Here is a 9,649-nt window from a genome sequence, read left to right as displayed (position 1 = left end):
ACACTGGCACCAATTTTCTAAAACTTGAACTTGGCGGTAGGGCTTCTGCGGGGAGCCGAGGAGAGGAGTGGCCATCTTTGCTCACAGGCAAAGAGCCCGGGGCACTGGGCTTGCCACCCCAGTGCTCCAGTGCTTGGGAGGGGGTGGGGGTCCATCACTGGGGAGGGGCAGGCACCATCTGCCATGCAAAGCTGGGGGAGGATAGGGAGATGGGAGGGGCTGGGGGGGGGCAAACGCGCATGGCACTAGCATGCCAACCTCTGGCTCGTGTGTACCCATTCTGGGGGCAACCCTAGCCCCTGCCCATCTGCCCCACTGACTGCCGAGGCTTCTGGCCAAGCGGCTGGAGGCTATAGCTAATAGGGAATTGGCAATTGTGGTTAAGTGAACACTTGACACATGCCAAGTGGATCCCTGTGGGTAGGTGGTCCATGTGGCATGTGGGAGTCATTGCCAAGCATCCCAATCACACTTTGATGCATGGACACTGTGCCTGATCACTGCGGGAGGCAACACCACACACCCAGCAGCCAACATCCAAACACCCAGTGGAAGCTCTGGGGACATGTCCACGGCCAAAGAGTGGGTGAGTTCTATGGGGAGGGGGAGATTCCTGGAGAGATGGACCAAGGGTTCAGAGATCGGGCCGCATTGCGGAAGAAAGTGACAAAGGTGTCATACTGGTTGTGGTCACGGCTATTGTGTCACAGGCTTCCAACAATGCCCCACTCTAACGATGATGCCGCCCCACTCTCCCCCCCACCCCCTCACTCCGCCCTCACCCCCTACCCAGCCCTCTGCCCTCTTCCCCCCCCCACCCCCAGTGCCCTCAGTGATCCTCAACATACTTCGCCCTCCTAGCTCTACCACTATATCAAGATGTGTCCCCAGGATGCACATCCGAGGTGGAGGCAGCCAGCTGCTTACCTCATCCCGTGGCCTTCGGTGCCTCTGACGGGTGTCCTCTGGGGTCTCTGGGCTGGAGGACCTTGACGCACTTGTCGACGGCACAAGCATGGGCCGTGTCGCCCTGTCCTGTGTCCTGCCTTTGCGAGGAGGCCTCATTAGGGGGGGTGGAACTCTGGGAGCTGATGGTCACCATCCCCCCTCCAGGGGATGGGTCCGTGTTGGCTCCCAGTGCCCTCCTCCCACTCAGTGCCCATAAGGAGCAGCCTCCCCCGGTCTGCATCCCCGAATCATGGGGCCTGTCCTCTCAGCGCTATAATTTCGAACTGGGTGGGGTTGGCTGTGCAAGTGCTGTTTAAATGCTGTTCGACCTAGTTGGTGTGTGGGGGGGGGGGGATAGGGAGAGTGCAGGAGGTCAATAGTGGCATTGCGGTTGAAGGTCAGCCATGCTTGAATTGAATGGCAGAGCAGACTTGAGGGGCTGAATGGCCTACTCCTGCTTGTTATGGGCCAGGGTTTAGAGAACCCCAAAGTGTATCATGGAGTTCACCTGACTCACAGCTTTCACTAGATTGTGGTATGGAGAGCACACAGCCCACTCTACAGGTGTGGTACAGCAGAAATTTCAAAGTAATTTTTAAAGCAAACAATGTTTATTCTATGAACTCAGTGAACCTTTTTAAAACATACGGTGAACATCTTAGCAACCATGAATTAAATACACCCCCCCCCCCAAAGAATACAACACTCTAAGTAATCCTTAAACTTTCCTGTTAAACATCCATAAGATAAAAATCCTTTTCACAGAAGCACATCAGGTTTAAATTCTCTACTGAGAGCAGTTATCACTCTGAATTCACCAAATGATCTAGAGATAGTCTTTAGATTGCAGATATCAAAATTACTTCTTTGGCTGGCTTCAGCTCCAACACTAAAACGAAACCAAAAAACACAGACACACCCAAGCTTTTCCTCAAAGCGAAACTAAAAAGCAGAGCCAGAGCTCAGCTCCACCCACACTCTGACAACACTGCAGCCACTTGAGCAGACAAACTTGTCTGAAAGTGCTCCTCTTTCCTTTGTTCCTATGTTCCTAATCCCACCATCCAGTGCTGACTATTAATTGTATAAAGTATGGTTAAGCACAGACGGATGATGGGATGAATACTTGAGCACGTATAAAGAGGCACTGGGAAATTCACTCTGTGTCTTTCCACTCTGCACAGCGAGGTTTCCTGCACGGACCACTTTCTCGCCCGTGACAACCGTCTAGATATTCCATAATGCCCAGCTGTCTGAAGGCATCGGGGACTCCAGTGAGGGGCTCTTTATGTGGGAATCCTCCCCGTCACCGAGGCTGTTGCATGCAGCAGTCCAGTGCAATAAAAGAATAAGATAGTTCACGGACCCCCAGGCCGCCTCTATTTTTTTGTGGTCCTTGAGGAGTCCACGTTTCATGTGTACATTTGTTGTGTGGGGTTTCAGCACCTTTTTGATTATTTGAGAGTTGCACTTCAACCCCACATTCTTGATCTTTGGCCACCCGATGTGGAGGGGGGGGGGGTGGGGGGGTGAAGGTCAGGCAGAACGGCGGACCTCCTTGTTAGCCTGCCCCCAGGCCTGGCCCATGTGGTCAAGGCAGCGGGGGGTTGAGGGGGTCGTACAATCTGACTACCTACCTCTCTTTCGTGGTTACGCCCACTCCTGAATGTCACTGGAGAGAGCACACACGGTGTCCACCAGTCAGCTTCAGGCCTTCCATGACCAGTGTGCGCCTCAGGGGCTCGAGAGCATCATCTCCCTCTGAAACATTTTAAAATTTAAATAAATTACCTTTCAAGTTTTGAGTTTTGTTACAGTGCCCCTTCATTTGGATGCCAACTGGTAAATGTGTTTATTTGTTCATTTGGTACATTGTAAAGAGTCTAAAGATACATTCACTCTATGCCAACCCACCAAGGATGGATGGGTTCCAGTGCGGGTTCCTGCCGGACACCCTCCACTTCCTCACCCTCATCAACTGTCTAGACATGCCTTGGTGTCCTGGCCTGCTGTCTGGAGGTGGCAACGGCCTCCAGTGGGAGGGGCCTCAAAGTACTCTTTCCTTTTTCTATCGGGGGGGGGGGGGGTTTGTCGTAGAGGGTGTTGCATGCAGCAATCCCGTGCAATAGAGGGTTAAGATGGCTCAAGCCCCTCCAGGTCTCTAACGTTCACAAACAGGGCATGGGAGTGACTGGAGTGCATCAACATGTTAATTGAATTTGATAAGATTCCGTTGAAGTTTTTGTTACAGTATCACTTTAGCTAATTGGTTCATTTGTACTTTCGAAGGAATATAAAGGGACACATTGACGCTGCTTTGGGAGGGGAGTTAGGAGTCATACACTTGTCATGTTTCACTCCGTGAATAAATCTAGAACTGAGTTGAGATTGTCTCCTAACCCATCAACTGGCTTCCAGGAGTTTAGCATGAACATATTTGGGAAAGTAAAAAAAAGAGCCAGGGCAGGTCTATCCCGCCGGCAGCCGGTGGCGACCTGCCCTCCCCCACTCGCGGTGGGTTTTCCTGTGGTGGAGACAGGTCGCCGGCGGCTGCCGGCGGCATCTTTTGGCCTCGCCGCAGACAATGGTGATTTTCACCCCTCGTCTGTGTTCCGCGGCGGGAGTCGACTTTGACAGGACTGTAAGGCCCCGGAGGCAGGAAGAGCTGGCTAATCCCGCCTCTCGATTGATGCATCCTCTGGTCTCCCACTTCAGAAATATCCCAAGTTGCTCCACATATGGCAACTGATGGAGGGTGCAACGTGTGGTGCAATGTCGGGAAACACAAGTCACTTTGCGCACAGCAAGATTCCACAGACAGAAATGAGTTGAGTGAGACGTGGATGTTATTTGCTGCGTTGATTGAGCGCAGAATGATCCTCTTTCTCAAAGAGTGATCATTGATAGCCAACTGAACAAACAGACACCAGGGACCTCTGATTAAAATCTCATTGAAAGGACTGCACCCTCAGTGAGGGAGCACTCCCTGAAGCCTCTGCTTACATATGGTCCACTGAGGCTTCCTTTTATACCTGGTCATCTTGCACCAATTGCCTTCTTTCAAAAGAAATGTTAATAATTTTGCTCGGAAGTTCTGTCAGCATCTATTAGGAGAGAAACAGTACACGTTTCAAGTCCTCTGACTCCACATCAGAACTGAAGGGAGGGGGAAAGTGTTGCAACTGTAGAAACTGCAACACTCAGAGTCACCAATCTTGCTTATTTCACAGTTTACTGTACAATTTATCTATGGGGGGGGGGGGATTCTGAACAGCTTTTACATCAATTAGAAACTTTAAAAGAATATCATGGAATCATGGAATTTACAGTGCAGAAGGAGGCCATTCGGCCCATCAAGTCTGCACCGGTCCTTGGAAAGACCATCCTACTTAAGCCACACCTCCACCTTATCTTCGTAACCCCACCTAACCTTTTTGGACGCTAAGGGGCAATTTAGCATGGCCAATCCACCTAACCTGCACATCTTTGGAATGTGGGAGGAAACCGGAGCACCCGGAGGAAACGTGCAGACTGCGCACAGACAGTGACCCCAGCCGGGAATCGAAGCTGGAACCCTGGAGCTGGTGAAGCAACAGTGCTAACCACTGTGCTACCGTGCCACATTTTTCAGAAGCTGTGGAAACTCCTGTGTCTTTTTGACACTCTTCCTCTTTTCTGAATAACCGTACACCAGAAATGGATTAATTATTTATTATACACTTGCTCTGCTAATGAACAGAGTAACTTTTTTCTTTAGCAGATTTTTCACAGACCTGGCAGGTTGGAGGGGGGGGGGATAGGAAAGATTCCATTAACATTCATAGAGGCTCCTAACTCATATCCAAGTAGCAGGCTCCAAATCAAACTTCAAGGCCAAGATAAATGTTTTGTATAATATACTGGCACCAGGCTGAACTCCAGTGTATAATCGTGGACTTTTATTAATATACAATATTTGAAAGCAGGGAGTGAAAGATGAAGTGATTGATGGAATGCTGCAGTCAGTGGCATTAATCCCCTTTCCGAGGGTATAAAAGATAAAATCAAACGCGATTGCTGACTGTGACGATTGCGCAAAATACAATTGTGGTGAATGTATTATGCCAATAATCCACCAGTGTATTTGTATCTGTGCTGTTGCCCTTGTAGTTGTATCTGTGCTATGCTGTTGCCCTTGCGGGCTTCTCCTATGGGCCAATGTATGGCATTATCCATAGGGGAACATGTTGGGGCATGTATGGGCTCCGCTCATGGCTCCTCCCCTTGAAGGGAGGTATAAAGAGCAGTCGACCTGAAGGCAGTTCTCAGTATTGGTTCAGTCGCAGGCAGGCACTGTTCTAAGTTGATTAAAGCCACAGTTTACTTCAACGCTTGTCTCGAGTGAATTGATTGTCGCATCAATTTAATCAACTTAAACGCAACTATGGAATCAGCCGTCAAACCTGACCGACTGGAACTCAATCTGCAGGGCGCGGAGATGAAAGAAATTTTTTCGCACTGGCTCCGCTGCTTCAAGGGCCTATCTCGCAGCCTCCTCCACGCCGTCCGTCACCGACGAACAGAAGCTGAGCCTCCTCCACGCACGGGTGAGCCATCGAATCTCTGTTCAACTCGACGAGGCCTCCTCCTACGCAGACGCCCTGGCGATGCTCGAACGCCTCTATATACGGCCCGTGAACGAGGTCTACGCGCGACACATCCTCACCACTCGCCGCCAGCATCCTGGGGAATCGCAAGAAGACTACCTACGCGACCTCAAAGTCCTCGCACGCAGCTGCAACTACCAGGCCGTTATGGCCACTAACATATGGAACTCGCCGTCCGAGACGTCTACGTGGCGGGAGTCCGGTCCAGCTACGTGAGACAGCGCCTACTCGAAAAGAGGGCCCTGGACCTGGATCAGACGGTAAAGTTAGCCTCCTCTCTGGAAGTAGCGTTCCAGAGCCTTAACGTGTTCCCGGCTGACCACACGACCCCCTCGTGGACACCCGGCCAAAGACTACCCCAGGCCTGTGCCGCGCGGCCGCCCGCCCACCATGGGGGGCTACCCTGCTATTTCTGCGGCCAGTCCCAACACCCCCCGGCAGCACTGCCTGGCCCGTAAGGCGAACTGCAGCAGCTGCGGGAGAATAGGACATTTCGCCAAAGTTTGCCTGGCCAGGTCCAAGAACTCTAACTCACAGGCCTGATCCTCAGACTCACAGGCCCGCAGACCCCACAGTGTGGTTGTGTGTCTGCCGACTCCGCCCCCTGCAGACGCGTCATCAGCCTCGTGCTATCCGTGGGGGCAGCCATCTTCCAGCCCTCACAGCACGTGTGACTCACGGGGGCCGCCATATTGGCCATCCTCCCCCACGCGGCCAGCCACGTGCGATCCATGGGGGATGCCATCTTGGACGCCACTTCCTCACCGCCCGCCACGCTCGACCAATGAGGGCCGCCATCTTGACCGCCATCTGCTATGCTGCTCGGCGCGTACGATCAACAAGGGCAGCCATCGCGGAACTGCCCCCAGCACCTCCGACCACGCCGGCTACCTGCAACTCAGCGCGGTCACCCTGGACCAGTCGCGACCCAAGCACCTCCGGAGCTCCATGATGACCGTCCGGATAAACGGGTCGAGACGCCTTGCCTTTTCGACTCCGGGAGCACAGAGAGCTTCATTCACCCGGACATGGTAAGACGCTGCTCGCTCCCAATTTTCACGGCGCACCAAACCATCTCCCTCGCCTCTGGGTTGGTCGTCAAGTGGTGGTCGTCAAGACCGGGGAAAAGAACTGGACATACCCCCTTCCCCGGATTGCAGATATGGTAAACCAGATCGCACACTACCGGGCGTTCTCCACGGTGGATCTGAAGTCACCAGACGGCTGCCTTTTCCATTTCCTCCGGGTCCCCTTTGGCGTCACGAACGGGGTTTCGGTCTTCCAACGAACAATGAACCGAATGGTGGACCAGTACGGGCTGCGGGCCACGTTTCCGTACTTGGACAATGCCACCATCTGCTGCCATGATCAGCAGGACCACGACGCCAACCTCCACAAATTTCTCCAAACCGCCCAAACCCTAAACCTCACATACAACAAGGGGAAATGCGTTTTCCACACAACCAGACTAGCCATCCTCGGCTACGTCGTGGAAAACGGGGTTCTAGGACCAGATCCTGACCGTATGCGCCCCCTCCTGCAACTCCCCCTCCCCCACTGCCCCAAGGCCCTGAAAAGATGCCTCGGGTTCTTTTCCTATTATGCCCAGTGGGTCCCTAACTATGCGGACAAAGCCCGGCCACTAATCAAGTCCACCATCTTCCCACTGGCAACTGAGGCCCGCCAGGCCTTCAACTGCATCAAGGCGGACCACCCCAAAGCTGCGATGCGCGCGGTGGACGAGTCCGTCCCTTCCAGGTGGAGTGCGACGCATCAGAGGTCGCTCTCGCCGCTCCCCTCAATCAAGCAGGCAGACCGGTAGCGTTTATTTCACGCACCCTCACCACCTCCGAAATTCGGCACTCCTCAGTCGAAAAGGAGGCCCAAGCCACCGTGGAAGCCGTACTGCACTGGAGGCACTACCTCGCTGGTAGGGGGTTTACCCTCGTCACCGACCAACGATCGGTAGCCTTCATGTTTGACAATACGCAACGGGGCAAAATCAAGAACGATAAGATCTTCAGGTGGAGGATCGAACTCTCCATCTATAATTACAATATAGTATATCGCCCTGGGAAGCTCAACGAGCCTCCAGATGCCCTGTCCCGCGGCACATGCAGCACATGACCGACTACGGGCTATCCACGATGACCTCTGCCACCCGGGGGTCACCCAGCTTATCCACTATATCAAGGACCGCAACTGCCCTACTCCACCGAGGAGGTCAGAGCCATGACCAGGGACTGCCAGATCTGTGCGGAGTGTAAACCGCACTTTTATCAACCAGATAAGGCCCACCTGGTAAAGGCATCCCAGCCCTTTGAGCGCCTCAGTATCGATTTCAAAGGGCTCCTCCCCTCCAATAACCGCAATACATATTTCCTCAATATTATTGATGAGTTCTCCCGCTTCCCCTTTGCAATCACTTGCCCCGACATGACCATGTCCACCGTCATTAAAGCCCTACATAGTGTCTTCACCCTGTTTGGTTTCCCCAATTATGTCTACAGTGACCGGGGCTCGTCGTTCATGAGCGACGAACTGCGTCAGTATCTGCTCAGTAAGGGCATCGCCTCGAGCAGGACCATAAGACCATAAGACCATAAGACATAGGAGTGGAAGTAAGGCCATTCGGCCCATCGAGTCCACTCCACCATTCAATCATGGTTGATTTCAACTCCATTTACCCGCTCTCTCCCCATAGCCCTTAATTCCTCGAGAAATCAAGAATATAAGAAAAAAAGACTCTCACTGTCAAAGAAATGTGAGTTGGAACGAAATTATATGGCCCGTACGGGGATCGAACCCGCGACCTTGGCGTTATTAGCACCACGCTCTAACCAACTGAGCTAACCGACCAGTTATAACCCCAGGAGAAACGGGCAGGTGGAGAGGGAGAACGCGACGGTCTGGAAGACCGTCCTACTGACTCTGCGGTCCAGGAATCTCCCAGTTTCCCACTGGCAGGAGGTCCTCCCCAATGCACTCCACTCTATTAGGTCCCTACTTTCCACGGCCACAAACGAGACCCCTCATGGCCGCCTATTTGTTTTCCCTAGAAGATCCACCTCAGGGGCCTCGCTTCCATCCTGGCTGAAGACACCGGGGCCAGTCCTACTCAGACAACTTGTCAGGAGCCACAAGTCCGATCCGCTGGTAGAGAGGGTCCAGCTCCTACACTCCAACCCCCAGTACGCTTATATCCAACACCCCGATCGGCCGACAGGATACGGTCTCCCTCCGGGACCTGGCGCCCACCGGTTCCAGCACTACCACCACCACCGGCCCTCCACAAAATCCCGCCCAACCTACCATGACCAGCGCCCCCGCCCCTATATGGCTCCCGCGCTCCCTCCCGCCTGCCATCCCCCCTTCACCAATCCACAGGAATGAAGCTCCAGAAGAGACGCTCCTGGAATCCACGGCTGTACCCGCACCGGCGCCCTCACTACCGATGCCAAGAGCTCGACACCCGGGCCAGCAACAACGCCAGAGCTTCGGCGATCTCAGCGCACAATCCGTGCGCCAGACCGGCTGAACTTATGAACCCGTCACCCCCGCCGGACTTTATTTTTTTAACAAGGGGTGAATGTGGTGAATGTATTATGCCAATAATGCACCATTGTATTTGTATCGGTGATGTTGCCCTTGTATTTGTATCTGTGCTATGCTGTTGCCCTTGTGGGCTCCTCCTATGGGCCATTGTATGGCATTATCCATAGGGGAACATGTTGGGGCATATATGGGCTCCGCCCATGACTCCTCCCCTTGAAAAGAGGTATAAAGAGCAGTTGACCTGTAGGCAGTTCTCAGTATTGGTTCAGCCGCAGGCAGGCACTGTTCTAAGTTGATTAAAGCCACAGTTTACTTCTACGCTTGTCTCGAGTGAATTGATGGTCGCATCAACAGTGCCTGGCATTTGTATGGATTTTTTAAATGAAAGTTGGACATCAGCACCGTGTAGGTGTTTGCATCTATCATAGACAAAAGCCACCCGTGAATAAAATAGTTGTATGTGTGCACACATACATGTGGAGTTGAGAAGAATCCATTTA

General features: G+C 52.9%; 1 non-coding gene across 1 annotated transcript; it reads right to left on the bottom strand.

Moving 5' to 3' along the window:
- Positions 1-8,379: 8,379 nt before the first annotated feature.
- trnai-aau lies at positions 8,380-8,453 on the bottom strand. Its single transcript has one exon. It is a non-coding gene; the product is annotated as a tRNA-Ile (tRNA).
- Between the last annotated feature and the right edge of the window lie 1,196 nt (positions 8,454-9,649).

The sequence above is a fragment of the Scyliorhinus canicula genome, chromosome 10 (genome assembly GCF_902713615.1).
Source record: "Scyliorhinus canicula chromosome 10, sScyCan1.1, whole genome shotgun sequence".
Classification (NCBI taxonomy): domain Eukaryota; kingdom Metazoa; phylum Chordata; class Chondrichthyes; order Carcharhiniformes; family Scyliorhinidae; genus Scyliorhinus; species Scyliorhinus canicula.
Note: the sequence above shows the minus strand (reverse complement) of the source record. Positions and strands in the feature narration are given on the sequence as shown.